The sequence below is a fragment of the Mizuhopecten yessoensis genome, unplaced genomic scaffold, assembly GCF_002113885.1.
Source record: "Mizuhopecten yessoensis strain PY_sf001 unplaced genomic scaffold, ASM211388v2 scaffold10045, whole genome shotgun sequence".
Taxonomy (NCBI): Eukaryota; Metazoa; Mollusca; class Bivalvia; order Pectinida; family Pectinidae; genus Mizuhopecten; species Mizuhopecten yessoensis.
In genome coordinates this window covers 880,555-896,495 of record NW_018408351.1, presented here as the reverse complement: position 1 = coordinate 896,495, position 15,941 = coordinate 880,555, and the positions used below count along the sequence as shown (strand labels likewise).

General features: G+C 35.5%; 1 long non-coding RNA gene across 2 annotated transcripts; it reads right to left on the bottom strand.

Moving 5' to 3' along the window:
• Positions 1-2,260: 2,260 nt before the first annotated feature.
• On the bottom strand, positions 2,261-15,756 carry LOC110459350. 2 transcript variants are annotated; one of them, XR_002463887.1, is made up of 5 exons: positions 15,684-15,756; positions 13,386-15,581; positions 11,193-11,225; positions 8,169-8,180; positions 2,261-4,715 (listed from the first exon to the last, which is right to left on the bottom strand). It is a non-coding gene; the product is annotated as an uncharacterized LOC110459350 (long non-coding RNA). The 2 variants fall into 2 exon arrangements; XR_002463886.1 differs by having other exon boundaries at positions 13,386-15,755.
• Positions 15,757-15,941: the final 185 nt, after the last annotated feature.

Here is a 15,941-nt window from a genome sequence, read left to right as displayed (position 1 = left end):
CAAGCATTCCCCGTATATACTGTAGATTTATAATTACCCTAAACTTTCCCAGTATATACTGTAGATTAATAATAACCAAGCTTCCCAGTATATACTGTAGATTAATAATAACCAAGCTTCCCAGTATATACTGTAGATTTATAATTACCCTAAACTTTCCCAGTATATACTGTAGATTTATAATTACCAAGCTTCCCAGTATATACTGTAGATTTATAATTACCAAGCTTATCCAGTATATACTGTAGATTTATAATTATCTTAAACTTTCCTAGTATATACTGTGGATTTATAATTACCAAGCATTCCCAGTATATACTGTAGATTTATAATTACCCTAAACTTTCCCTGTATATACTGTAGATTTATAATTACCAAGTTTCCCAGTATATACTGTAGATTTATGATAACCAAGCATTCCCAGTTTATACTGTAGATTTATAATTACCAAGCTTCCTAGTATATACTGTAGATTTATAATTACCAAGCATTCCAAGTATATACTGTAGATTTATAATTACCAGACTTCCCAGTTTATACTGTAGATTTATAATTACCAAGCATTCCCAGTATATACTGTAGATATATAATAACCCTAAACTTTCCCAGTATATACTGTAGATTTATAATTACCAAGCATTCCCAGTATATACTGTAGATTTATAATTACCAAGCATTCCCAGTATATACTGTAGATTTATGATTACCAAGCATTCCCAGTATATACTGTAGATTTATAATTACCAAGCATTCCCAGTTTATAATGTAGATTTAGAATTACCAAGCATTCCCAGTATATACTGAAGATTTATAATTACCAAGCATTCCCAGTATATACTGTAGATTTATAATTTCCAAGCATTTGACTGAACATCAATGAAGGACAAACGACATGATCCATTTGAATGTGTTTAATATATTTCATATAATGTGACGAGACCTATTTACAGATATCATTGGTAAAACTTCAGTAACAACATCTTCTGTAACAGTTTCTACCATACAAACGTGTTATTATCTATAACAAGGGTGTAGTACATACACATAATATAAGCTTTTCTAGGTCCAGCACCCGTAAGTTAAGGTATGCAGGAATTATTTCTTTCCTAAAACACTCAACTGAAATATACCATTATAAAGAAAATATTTCTTTAACTTGAATTCTTTCAAATAACAACTTTAATAAAAACACCCAAAATAAATCTGCATATGATGATATGCTATTCCAGTAATAGTTAGTTATAGGTGTTGGTTCGATGATTTTTTTATTAAATAACTTCGAAATTCGAAAATGAGATATATGACATGTATGAAAATGATAAATTTCTTAAAATTTGTGATAAACCTTTGTAAAATGTATCCACTGTGAATTTAAATACTGATGAGTTCAATAGCATGTATCCTCCTGTTTATTGTACGGATTTCAATAATATTGAATTAACAAAAATACTTCATATAAAACAAACTTTACAAATTAATTCTGCACTGTTTTTAAGTATAAATGTCTGTATATTCAATAAACCATAATGACTACAAAAATATATCAAAACAATTCTGAATGAATCTAACCTCTGAAATTGTTCCCAACATTTCATGACTTATTTACACCTAAAAAATAGGATGTATTGTCTAAGGAGCTGATCAATATGGTGAATACCAAAATCATCTTAAATGTTAACATACAAAAACTCCCAATTTTTGTGTGTGTATCTTAAATGAAAAAAGTCTTGAAAAATAATTGTTATACATATAAGCAAATGTTTGAATCCAGACACAAAATTAATTGATAAGTAGAATTTCACATTGCACTAACTTGTAAAAAAAATGGTGATTACCGAAATCACACAACAGAATTCTACTATTTGTGACACTAGGACCAATATTAGATTTAGATAACTAACATGCAAAGTAAATATATGTAATTGTACATAACTGGCTTATTACTTCGTCAGAATTTATAATAATACACCCGTTAAATCACAGAAAATGTACAAGCTCCTGACAGAAAGTTAGACGGCCAGTCATTTGTTATGTATTTCGGTAATAATACTAATATGAACAGAAGGAATATCCACGCTCAAGCCCAGCGCCCCACTGAACAACCCACCTACCTTGGAACTGATGTTGGCTCGTTTTCCTGTTTAATCTAGGTAATAATACTAATATGAACAGAAGGAATATCCACACTCAAGCCCAGCGCCCCACTGAACAACCCACCTACCTTGGAACCGAGGTTGGCTCGTTTTCCTGTTTAATCTGGGTAATGATACTATTACATAGCATATACAACATTACCAGTGTGTACCAGTTCAGTCCCATTCCCTCCAGTACATCACAATTACAGGTATAACTTGTTCAGTTTGCCTCTGTCAGGCTAATTCTCATTATTTCATTACCCAGTCAGTTTATGAATTATACATGCTCGCTACAAATACAATGCAACGTAAATGTATAGACACATGACCATTGAGCAATCTCGGTGTTTTGACAATTATCGGAGGCCTCACATGGTCAACAGTAACCAAGATCTGCAACAATTAGACACTATTAGTAAGAAGGTGTAACATCAATGTATGATAGTTGTTTGGGATTCTATTTGTGAATTGACTGTTATCATGATATATCATTTGTTTTTGTAAACAAATTTGCCCAGTAGACTGTAGATGCAAAAGGTTTCCATCGAGACCTCAATGGTCTTTATGCAAGTATCATCAAATTTATAGGAAATGTTACAAGATTAAACTTTATACAATACTTTCAATGTTTTTGACAAAGAAAACTTAAATCGAAGGAATGCAACTTTAAAGTCCATTCTTTCTAAAATTAAAAAGTAAATGGAATATTTAAAAGAAAATGTTTAAAAAACAATATCTATGTAATCCCCTTCCTGGTACATGTACATATAAAATGTAATTAATTCAACAACTAAGTAAATGTCTTATATTCAACCTTTGTATTGCTCAAAAATATACAAATTAATTCACGAGTATCTCTTCCAATATCAAACACAACCTTATACACAGTTGCTTTGAGCTCATATCGACCAGGAGTTGGAAGACCAAAAAAAAAAAACAAGTTCTCTATTAAAAACATATACCTGGTAGTCACTAGTGTAATCTGCCCAAACCAAAGCCTGTTTGATCCTGAATGCTATGCATGTTTACAGCATACAGATATATAAACAAAAACACCTTCATATTAATTAATTACATTCATTTTGTTGTACTTAATGAATCTAAAACCAGTTATTAATGGTCCTAATGGTAGATGGTTTTAATCAAATGTCTGTTTTTTAAAGGTTTCATCTAGATGGTGTTTGGCTTAGATAGGTTTGATCCTGCTGTGTGACAAGTTAGAAAGGTTCATCACATTGGTTGACATTCGTATCTGTAGGTGTTTGGATTAAAAAGTTTCACCCTGATGGTGTTTGCTTTAGGCAGATCTTATCTGGATGACTCTACTAGTAAGTTAAGACAGCCTCATCCTGATGAAGTTTGGTTAAGATTGTCTTATCCTGATGAAGTTTGGTTAAGATTGTCTTATCCTGATTTTGTTCACTTAAAGGGTATCATATGGATGTGTTTAGGTTAAGAGAGGTTTCATGGGATGGTGTTTGGTTTATTATATTAAGTAGATTTAACAGTTCAATTAAGCTGATAGTTCTATTCAACCTGTTGTTTTTATCCTGCAATAAGCCCAGGAGGTCAAAACATAATGTTTGACCTAATGTATGGGGTCTATTATAGGACACTCAAATAACATTTGTTGGATTTTCTACTGAAGGTCAATAACTATGCATGGGCTTATTACCAGGCATGGGCCTATTGCTGGACAAACATGGTCATGTCAATGGTTACATATATGAAATGGTTTTGTTGCCTGATGTCAATGGTTTAAGTTACCATAGCAAATACAACGAGACATTGCCTATCACATGCGTTAAGGATTCCTTCTCCTAAATATACTATAATACTACTTGAAGATTCTTCAAAAATTGGTTAAGAATATGTACACAGTTCATCAACATGTAGTTATATCAAGAATCTAGCACCTTGAACCAATCCCATTAATAAAATATCCAGCTCACATTAATACCTCGGTACAAGTTCTAATACTGTGCTAATTCTCGATAAATTCTTTCAGAAGAACAATTTGATAGACTTTAAGTTAATTATTTGATTATAGTTTTATAGGTTAAATATCATGATACAACAGTAACATTCCCTCAGTCACACAACCTCACCAATTAAATATCACAAACAATCACACCATCCATCTCTGCCCTTTGTTCAATTTCAAATCCTCGCTCCTCTCGCCTCAGTTTTCATTCTTTCATCAGCTATAATTCCCATCCCCATATTATAAAATCCTCCCTCCTACCTTCCCTTTTTAAAACCATACATGATTAGGCATGTAATTGTTTTTATTGATGCTACATATAGCTATTTTGCCCTAGCAATACATATATAATATACTTTTAATCACAAATTGGGAGCATGGTTCCCGGAGCATGCTAATGACAATGTTCGTTGAGGTCTACTACAATTGACCGTCGCCAGCCAAACAGGAAGTAGCCAGATGCAGCGCCCAGAATGACAGCTATGCAGAGCCAGGCGTTGTACGTCATGAAAACCAACATGAGGCAGTAACTGACAAACACTTGTAACATGTGAAGGAAGGTTTGGATGAAATGGCTGGCACTTAGCATGTGAACACTGCAAATAGAAAAAACCCACATGTTACTGACATTATAAATACCAATGCATCAGACATTTGTTTTTTCCATTACCACATCATTGTAATAAGCAACCCTTACAGCACCTCTCCCCCTTTTTTTCAACACTTACTGAATGATACTTCTTTCTACTTAACAAAATTCATAAATGTATTTACTTATTATAAGGCACTACAGTCTTGTAATCTGAGAAAGCTTGACAAAAATACACTCCAAAGCATAATCACATTCTGAACTACATCCTCGATATCCAGGGGTTACCCTCACTTTCGCTCTCTGCACTCCTGGAATATGTCATAGCAAAATTGAAGGCTCGGTGTGCGCCACCTTGTTGATGAGACAAGAAGACTAGTTCGACCCTTTGATGTACATCAAAAGAATCTCGCGGTCACGTAACGGTAAAAATTGACAGGCTTTGAAGTCGGGCGTCTTTCCTTTGTAATCTTCAAAGGACAGAGATTGAAGTTGGGCGTCTTTCCTTTGTAATCTTCAAAGGACAGGTATCAGCCTAGTGATTGGTCAGGGTTTTTTACCCGAGACCAATCAAACAGCTATCTTCGTGCCTTCAATTTTGCTATGACATATTCCAAGGGTGCAGAGAGCGAAAGTGAGCCTAACCCCTGGATATCGAAGATGGCTGAACTACATGTTTGACTTGTTAAGTCACCAGATGATGGTGACCTTTATAATTCATCCGAGTGATTGCATACTGGTTTAGATATCTGGTATGGGATTTGTTGTTTACCACTTTGAGAGGACATACAAACTAGGTTGTGATAAAGCGGTATATAAGAACCTCAAATTATTATTATAACGTCAGTAATCTGGTTATATAAAGCAACAGCATTAGATATGTTGCAAGTCTGCAGTGTTTCTAAAGCTGAGGAAGAATAAAAATAGCATTTTCTCCCAACACTTTTGTTTTTTTCTAGGGAAAAGATGAACCTATCTTTCTTTACCTACCTAGGAAAAGACAACTCACAAACACTAGGGAAAATATTGATAGCCTTTCCCCACCTTAGGGGAAAGACAGAAAAATCTCAACCCAAGGGGTAAGACTCTGAAATGTCTAGCTTGAGGCTTTGCCATTGTAAGGGCCAGACATTTAAGAAACTTACCCTGAGGGTTGAGATTTTTCTGTGTTTCTCCTTAAGTGGGTTTTGATCCTGTGTCTTTCACAACAAATACAAGTGGTAGTTTTATGGAATGCAACTTTTTATTTCATAATTTCCAGCAGATGATAGTTGTCCTCAATGACCTGCTATTGTTGATGGGAAGTCATTGCATTGTTGATGTAAAGTCATTGCATTGTTGCTGACGTAACGACAATGCATTGTTGATGTGACATCGTGCAATTGTTATGACAGGGGAATCCCCCCTCTCCCCATTGTTACCCTAGCATAAGACAGAGATATCTTTCCCTGACCAGAAGTGTGGATATCTCTATCTAATGGGGGAGAATAATCTGTCTTTAGCAAGCTCACACCCGCTATTAATCTTTTTATCAAAGAAAAGTGTGGGAGAAAAAGAATCAATCTCACCTGTGTTATGTAAACAGAAAAACCTCAATCCTCTAGATAACAATTTCGGAGTTTAGCACTCAGCCAAAACTTGTGCTAAACTTCCGAAATCTTATCCTGGGGACTATATTTCTCTGTCTCCATCACTAAGGAGTCTCACACAGGCTTCTATCACTAAGGAGTCTCACACAGGCCTCCATCACTTAGGAGCCTCACACAGACCTCTATCACTAAGAAGTCTCACACAGGCCTTCATCACTAAGGAGTCTCACACAGGCCTTCATCACTAAGGAGCCTCACACAGGCTTCCCTCACAAAGAAGCCTCACACAGGCCTCTATTACTAAGGAGTCTCACACAGGCCTCTATCACTAAGGAGTCTCACACAGACCTCCATCACTAATGAGTCTCACATAGGCATCTATCACTAAGGAGTCTCACACAGGCATCCATCACTAAGGAGTCTCACACAGACCTCTAGCACTACTGAGTCTCACACAGGCCTTCACCACTAATGAGTCTCACACAGACCTCCATCACTAATGAGTCTCACATAGGCCTCTATCACTAAGGAGTCTCACACAGGCCTCTATCACTAAGGAGTCTCACACAGACCTCTATCACTAAGGAGTCTCACACAGGCCTCTAATACTAAGGAGTCTCACACAGACCTCCATCACTAATGAGTCTCACATAGGCATCTATCACTAAGGAGTCTCACGCAGGCATCCATCACTAAGGAGTCTCACACAGACCTCTAGCACTACTGAGTCTCACACAGGCCTTCACCACTAATGAGTCTCACACAGACCTCCATCACTAAGGAGTCTCGCACAGACCTCCATCACTAATGAGTCTCACACAGGCCTCCATCACTAAGGAGTCTCACACAGGCCTCCATCACTAAGGAGTCTCACACAGATCTCTATCACTAATGAGTCTCACACAGGCCTCCATCACTAAGGAGTCTCACACAGACCTCCATCACTAATGAGTCTCACACAGGCCTCCATCACTAAGGAGGCTCACAGGAGTCTCACACAGGCCTCTATCACTAAGGATTCTCACACAGGCCTCTATCACTAAGGAGTCTCACACAGGCCTCCATCACTAAGGAGTCTCACACAGACCTCTATCACTAAGGAGTCTCACAGATGCCTCTACCACTAAATAGTCTCACACATGCCTCTACCACTAAATAGTCTCACACAGGCCTCTACCACTAAATAGTCTCACACAGACCTCTATCACTAAGGAGTCTCACACAGGCCTCCATCACTAAGGAGTCTCACAGGACTCTCACACAGGCCTCTATCACTAAGGAGTCTCACACAGGCATCCGTCACTAAGGAGTCTCACACAGACCTCTAGCACTACTGAGTCTCACACAGGCCTTCACCACTAATGAGTCTCACACAGACCCCCATCACTAATGAGTCTCACATAGGCCTCTATCACTAAGGAGTCTCACACAGGCCTCTAATACTAAGGAGTCTCACACAGACCTCTATCACTAAGGAGTCTCACACAGGCCTCCATCACTAAGGAGTCTCACATGAGTCTCACACAGGCCTCTATCACTAAGGAGTCTCACACAGGCCTCTATCAACCTTCCCTTACAACATGTGAACTAGGTATAGCTTTGCTAAAAGTTTTTTTATCATATTATTCTTCATAATTATTTTATTGAACATCATATTACTCCTGTATTATGTAGCAAAAATATGATATATCTTGTGATATAAGTCACATACAAAAAGCCTCTGTAGGGGGGAAATGCAGAATATCAAGGCAACATGAAGTATTTTGCATAATTGTGACTGTTAAGTTGGATAGTTTTGTATGTTATGCTGAACACCAGAGATTTGAGAAAACTTCACTGTCAGCCATTAACTAACAGAGCTATTGACTTACCTGATTTTTGTTCTGAAGTGAAAAATAGAAAACTGTATCTATAGGGAAAATTGCATTAGGCTAAAATGGAGCAAATTGTTTTTTGCTAAAAGATCTTTCACCTGGAAATTTTGTTACTAATTCACTTATACACATTTATGTTCACATCATGACATGAATCAAATAGCCAGCTTTATTGTCACAAAGACAATAACAGAAAAGCATTCCTCTTACATTGTTTATCTCTGGTGAACTCATTCACAAAGTGACGACAAACCGCTACTTTGATGCATGGTGTTAAGTGTGCAACGTCCAGAGCCGATACGTTATAGGGTAATTAATACATAAACTAATGGACCTAATCCTTAGTGGTTTTAACCACAGAACACTCAAAAATGCACATGGAAATTTTGTATATAATTAAGCTCTTTTAAAGGACTATAATGAGTAATGTAGGAACACTGTTATTTTATGCAAAAATGCTGCATCTTTCAATTTCTTAAGAATAATTGGGAAGGGGGCATACCTGGTACAAAAAGATACTTTTACAATTAATGCATGTACTAACTACTTATTATATAAGGTTATCCAAATCAATATCTCAATCTGCAGACCTTGTTTTCTAATATCCAGTTTTGTGTTCACAAAAGACAGAAGTGATTCAACAGAAATTAAATCACTTCAGTCTTTTCAGCCTTTGCATGCAAGCTGACATGTGATATCTATATAACAACTATGTAACAAGTACATAACAACTATATAACAAGTACATAACAACTATATAACAGGTACATAACTATATAACAAGTACATAACAACTGTATAACAAATACATAACAACTATATAACAAGTACATAACAACTATATAACAAGTACATAACAAGTTAACAATGTAAACAACAACTTCACCACCAATCCAACAATTTCTACTACAATTAAAGCATTTCCTTGAAAAGTTCACATGAAAAAGTAAAATACATCCATATCAGACAACAGTTTTATACGTTCTCATTATAGTAACAAACAGAACACAAAAAATGGTACCGTATTTGACTTGATAAAAGTGCATGCCATAATAAGGGCATCCCCAGCTATAAATACACACACACATCCTAGCATGCCTCGGTAACTTTTGGTGTGTAATCTGTGGCTGAAACTTCGAATAAATGTTACTTAATAATTGTGGCCTTCTCTCAATTACCTGCATTCTTATTAGGTCAAATACGGTAGTTAGGCATGCTTAAAATAGTAACAAATGGAACACCAAAAGAAGTTGGCATTTTTTAGAAAATAGTAACAAATGGAATGCAACAAAAATGTTAGTGGTGTTCATCATAGTAACAAATGGATTACCAAAAGAAGTTTGCATTTTTTAGAAAATAGTAACAAATGGAATGCAACAAAAATGTTAGTGGTGTTCATCATAGTAACAAATGGAACACCAAAAGAAGTTGGCATTTTTTAGAAAATAGTAACAAATGGAATGCAACAAAAATGTTAGTGGTGTTCATCATAGTAACAAATGGAACACCAAAAGAAGTTTGCATTTTTTAGAAAATAGTAACAAATGGAATGCAACAAAAATGTTAGTGGTGTTCATCATAGTAACAAATGGAACACCAAAAGAAGTTGGCATTTTTTAGAAAATAGTAACAAATGGAATGCAACAAAAATGTTAGTGGTGTTCATCATAGTAACAAATGGAACACCAAAAGAAGTTGGCATTTTTTAGAAAATAGTAACAAATGGAATGCAACAAAAATGTTAGTGGTGTTCATCATAGTAACAAATGCAACAACATAAAGATAACCTGTTCATTTTAGTAACAAATGCAACAACATAAAGTTAGCCTGTTCATTTTAGTAACAAGTGGAACAACATAAAGCTAGCCTGTTCATTTTAGTAACAAATGGATCAACACAAAGTTAGCCTGTTCATTTTAGTAATAAGTGGAACACAACAAAAAGTTAAATGTGCTCGTAATACAGTGTAGTAACAAATGGAACACAACAGGGAAGTTAGTTTTGCTTATAACAGTAACAAATGGAACACAACATAATTGATACAACAAATGATTATATTATACAATACCTGTATTAACAAATAAGGAATTGTGTTAGACATGCTCCAGATAGTAACAATTAGAACAGTAAGATAATAATTATATGTTAGACAATACCTGTATCATCACTTTTAATGCATACAGCGTAAGCTTATTGGATGATCTGCAAGACTTAGTCATTCTTGACCATTTTAAATATGAGTTATGTTCCATGTTCCATTAATCCAGAAATTTTACGAAAGTTATGGTTGATGGTAACAAGGATCAACCTCTCAATGTTATTCTTTCTTTCTGATATAAAATTTCTGCAATTTTCATGTGATTTACAAACTTTTCTATAGCTCTTAGTAGCATATATAATTGGTTGCCAGTTTAAGCAGTGAACATGCTTATCATAATTAAGCAATACTTATGACCTTTTACTTAGTAAATGTCACATCACAAGCATTTCAATCAGAAAAATAGACATAGTATTATACTAATAGATAAATCAGTATCAGAAATGTGTACAAGTTCTTGGTTACATGATGAAAGGATCTTAAAATAGTTTCCACTTTATATCAGATTGGTAAAACTGTTCCTGAAGTTTTTCTATTTAACCAAGGTTTTTCCAAAGAATTTTCATGGATTCTTGGTTATATGATCGGAAGGATTTTGCATACTGGTATTGTATGTTTCTATTATGAAACTTGTCTTTTAATTTCGTATGAGCTAAGCAAAGCCCTGTTATAAAGTATCATCATCTCACCAATCTCAGGTGAACCATTTGAAATAAAGTATCATAATAAGATTGTGATTTGTTATTTGATCAAACCTTTCCTCACAGTAAAAGAACCATAGTCACTATACAAATGTCACATGCATGAGTTAATTACATTCACAGGTACAAGGCTTTTTACTAAAATATAATTATAATCTCAAGTGCTGAAATTAGTACAGACATGATTACAACAAGAATACATGGCCTGACAAATTTACATACTTGCGTAACGTCCTTTGATCCTGAAGGGTATAGCTTTTAACAAAGAAAATAATACTCTGTCTTTAACACGTATTGGGTATAACAGTATAGCTTAGGCCTACTTATATAGTCAAGGTAGCAAAATACTTATATTGTCATCTGCATATAGATGTCAACCTCTGAAACCTCCAATGCGGGAGATCTTGATCATTCTACATTTTAATGAGGGGGAAATTGCCCATTTCTTGATGTTTCAGAAATTGAATAAGTGTTTTTTGCAGGTAATTTAGTCTAATTGTGGTAGTCTCCTTCCTAATAAGGAGTGGTCGACAGCTATACCTCTGCACCAGATGGACAAACACACAGGATATTGTTATGATACACCCAATGGCTACAATCCCAAAAGGACATTGTATACACAATGATAAGAAATATTTGCTATATAAGATACAAATAAAATCAGGTTTCATATATTTCTTGTCTCTACTGGCTTAACCCATTCACCCCTAAATTCACATTTGAACCTTACCAAATCAAAGACTGGGCAAGCCCAATTTAAATATATAGAGGTGAACGAGTTAAAGTCATTCAATACATCATCAGTTTACACAAGTCTAGCAGAGAACCCATCTCTTTGTTGACCAATTTTTCTCCCACCCTTCACAGGTGTGTCTCCCATTTTAGCCGGGAAAGATCAGCTTGTCACCCCCTAGGGGCAGATAGCCTCGTGCCGATTAGCACGTGTTCAATTGTGACGACATTAAAATGCGTCACCGGTAATTGTGACGTCATCAAAAGTGAATGACGATATTCATACCCCTCATGTATTTTTGTTTACACTACTGTCGGTGGAGTTGTGACTGAAATGACAGGATGGGAGAAAAACAATAATTCCCTACCTTGAGGGTGTGACAGAGAAATCTTCAACCCTCGGGGGGGGGGGGATGTTTTTGGTTGTCTCCCTCGGCAGAGCCTCGGGTTTGACAACCAAAAAACATCACTCCTCAGGTTGGAGATTTCTCTATCACACCCTCAAGGTAGGGGAAGATTCTATTAATCTTTATAGCAGACAGAAGCAAGAGCAGTCTAGCATGGTGATCTTCTACTTTGCAGAGGGAAACTTTGAAATCAAGCAAACTGGTAAATTAACTCTAATTAAAATGCAAGGATGTCTTACATGGCTATCTTCCATGTAGCCAAACGCCTGTATGCTGGAAAAATATCACCTTTGAGACTAGACAAAAAGCCATTTAATGATAAAAAAAAATCTCATTTTTATAATTCAATATTGAAGAAAGTCTACTTAAAATGATTATTACGAGTACACTCTGAAATGCATCCTACTGAAAAGTTATCTTACCAAAATTTAATATACTTCAGGCAACATGAACCTACCTAATTGGTTTTATCAAATTGTGTTACAATATATTTTTTTCTCCTTTGAGCTTCTGGAATACAGTATCACCATAACTTTAAAATTAAATAAACTTTATTTTTAATAACTATCAAACACATATATATGACTGTTAATCTCGCTTGTTGGCCCAGATGTAGGTTTTAGTATGGCCATCCAAATAAGGGAGGAGGAACTTAGAGTATCCCATCAATATGATAAAGTTAATTTAATTTATTTTAATTTATTTATTTAATTCAATTTAATGATTATTAATGATCAGAAAGGAAGTTAGAGATAAACATGTACAGTCTGTGATAAACTATTTTCTTACTGAAGTTTATTCTTTAATTCAGTAAAGATGTCACGGCAACACATGGCGTTTGAAGTGCTACTTAGTTACGCACTGACCTACATTCCAATGCAATATATCACTACGGTAACTTTAAAAAATTCTTTGGCTAGGAAATTTTAAATACCGACAAACTGTAATAAGTCGGTAGATATGGAAAAAAATGGCTGTAAATTTGTAAAGCTTGAACTAGGAGCACTCAAGTTGTACACTGTGAGTTATCGAAGTGTACACTTCCGCCTGCCAATAGCAAGCCCTGACATAAAGATCCAATCATTTAACGTAAAATCTTAGTTGAATACTTAGTAGATAGGGTAGATTGTGTCGCACTTTACACACATTTATACAGGTGTATTTCTCCAGCAGACTACCTGGACCCCAAGCTTGCTGATATACGTTCTGACTTCTGCACACAGAACAGATAGCTACTGTGCCCTGAACCAGGTTCTATAACATGAAAGTTAATTACCAAACACCTCCCCTTTGCTTTGGGCGGGGTGAAGAATGGTTATTGAAATTTTCACTGCAAAGTAAAATGCAAAATATCATTGAAATTGGGATGAAATTCTACATTATTATTTACACATGGAACTAATTTCCTATGTGCTGTAACTATTTACATTTCATATTTATGAGGCTATTGTGGAGCTGTGAATTATTTACAATGAATGTATGGATGTCCGACAGAGCTTTAATACTCCTATTCATAATCAGTTTATATCAATCTGTTAATATAAAACAACAGAAAGATATCCAACAAATGTTCAGCTGCTATTGTCTTATCACATACTCAAGCTTCATAATACAGACTTGTACATCACATAGTCTATCTATATGTAATATACATCACATATATAGTCTATCTATATGTAATCTATATCACATAGTCTATCTATATGTAATCTACATCACATAGTCTATTTATATGTAATCTGACACTCCTATATAGTGAACATCCTGTTCATCTCGAGGACAACTTGTAGTTGTTTGCCGTGTAATTATCTAACTTGTATACATGTATATTGAATACCAGTAGGTTTATATACCCTGTTCATCTTGAGGACAGTTGGTAGTTGTTTACAGTGAAAATGAAAATAAAACCTACAAAATTGACCATTTTAGCAAAAACTGGGGACCCCGGAAAAAAGAATAAGATTTTTACAGCATATTTCTGTCAGAATTATACTCTCATCACTGGTATCTTGAAGTGGCTGCAGGTATGTGTCTAACCAGGTACCTTCTGTAGTCATCAGGAACTCACTCTGAGAGTTAATCTAATCGACCCTCTAGCTACATGTATCAGGATCTCACTATGAGAGTTAATCTAATCGACCCTCTAGCTACATGTATCAGGAACTCACTCTGAGAGTTAATCTAATCGACCCTCTAGCTACATGTATCAGGATCTCACTATGAGAGTTAATCTAATCGACCCTCTAGCTACATGTATCAGGAACTCCCTCTGAGAGTTTATCTAATCGACTCTCTAGCTACATGTATCAGGAACTCACTCTGAGAGTTAATCTAATCGAGCCTCTAGCTACATGTATCAGGAACTCACTCTGAGAGTTAATCTAATCGACCCTCTAGCTACATGTATCAGGAACTCCCTCTGAGAGTTTATCTAATCGACTCTCTAGCTACATGTATCAGGAACTCACTCTGAGAGTTAATCTTATTGACCATCTAGCTACATGTATCAGGAACTCACTCTGAGAGTTAATCTTATTGACCATCTAGCTACATGTATCAGGAACTCACTCTGAGAGTTAATCTAATCGACCCTCTAGCTACATGTATCAGGAATTTGATTCCCAGGGTTGAGGTTGTACGAGTTTAACTTTCTGTTTATAAGAAACCTTATTCTGAGGGTTGAGAGTCTGTTCACATGTGTCAAACAAAAGGACAGGATTCCTTTTTTTCCATTGTGACTTGATCCTAATGTGTAAGTAACAACCACTCCAGCTGTTATTGTGTTGTTTCCTTGTTGATACACCACTGTTAAAGTGATGTCAGGCAAGGCAGCTACTTGTGTCTGTTTTACTTTTGAAAACTATGTCACCAAGTAAAGAATAAACTTGACGCTACGTTAGTGTGTCCCAGTTTGAGATCAGATTACTGGAGTATGACCCAGCCAGTACTAGTGTTAACCTCACGTAATGCCTACATAATGTCCATATACATGTACCCCCAGGTTAAACCATCAACATACCATTAAATAATACTGCTTTACAATCTAGATATTTTTATGCATGTACTTTAAAGTCGTGATGGTCTCTACTTTAAATAGAAGAGATAGCTATCAAATTCTTCAAGGATAATCATTGGATTTCTCTGTTATCATGTACTTAAACATGTAATTAAAGCTTGTATATAAGTGTACATAAAGAAAATCTCCAACAATCGGCTCATGTTGTGATAAAAAATACAGGTTTTGTGAAATGTTCTGAACCATTTACATATTAGTAACAGCATTCTCTCCTCAAAATATACAGCCCCTGGCATTTTTATGAAAGTATTTTTTTTTTTTTATTCAATTACTATCAGGTTGAATCTTACTTTACTGGTGCATTCTTTAAAATATTACTACCACTACCTCCTGAGGACAAAAAAATATGTATATCACTACTTCCTGCTAGAAAGATATGTATACTTGTACCCCTACCTCCTGACACAAAGGAATGTACTTGTATCCCTACCTCCTGACACAAAGTAATGTATTTGTACCACTACCTCCTGACACAGAGTAATGTACTTGTATCCCTACCTCCTGACACAAAGGAATGTACATGTATTCATACCACTACCTCCCGACACAAAGTAATGTACTTGTATCCCTACCTCCCGACACAAAGTAATGTACTTGTATCCCTACCTCCTGACACAAAGGTATGTACTTGTATCTCTACCTCCTGACACGAAGTAATGTACTTGTATCCCTACCTCCTGACACAAAGTAATGTACTTGTATCCCTACCTCCTGACACAAAGTAATGTACTTGTATCCCTACCTCCTGACACAAAG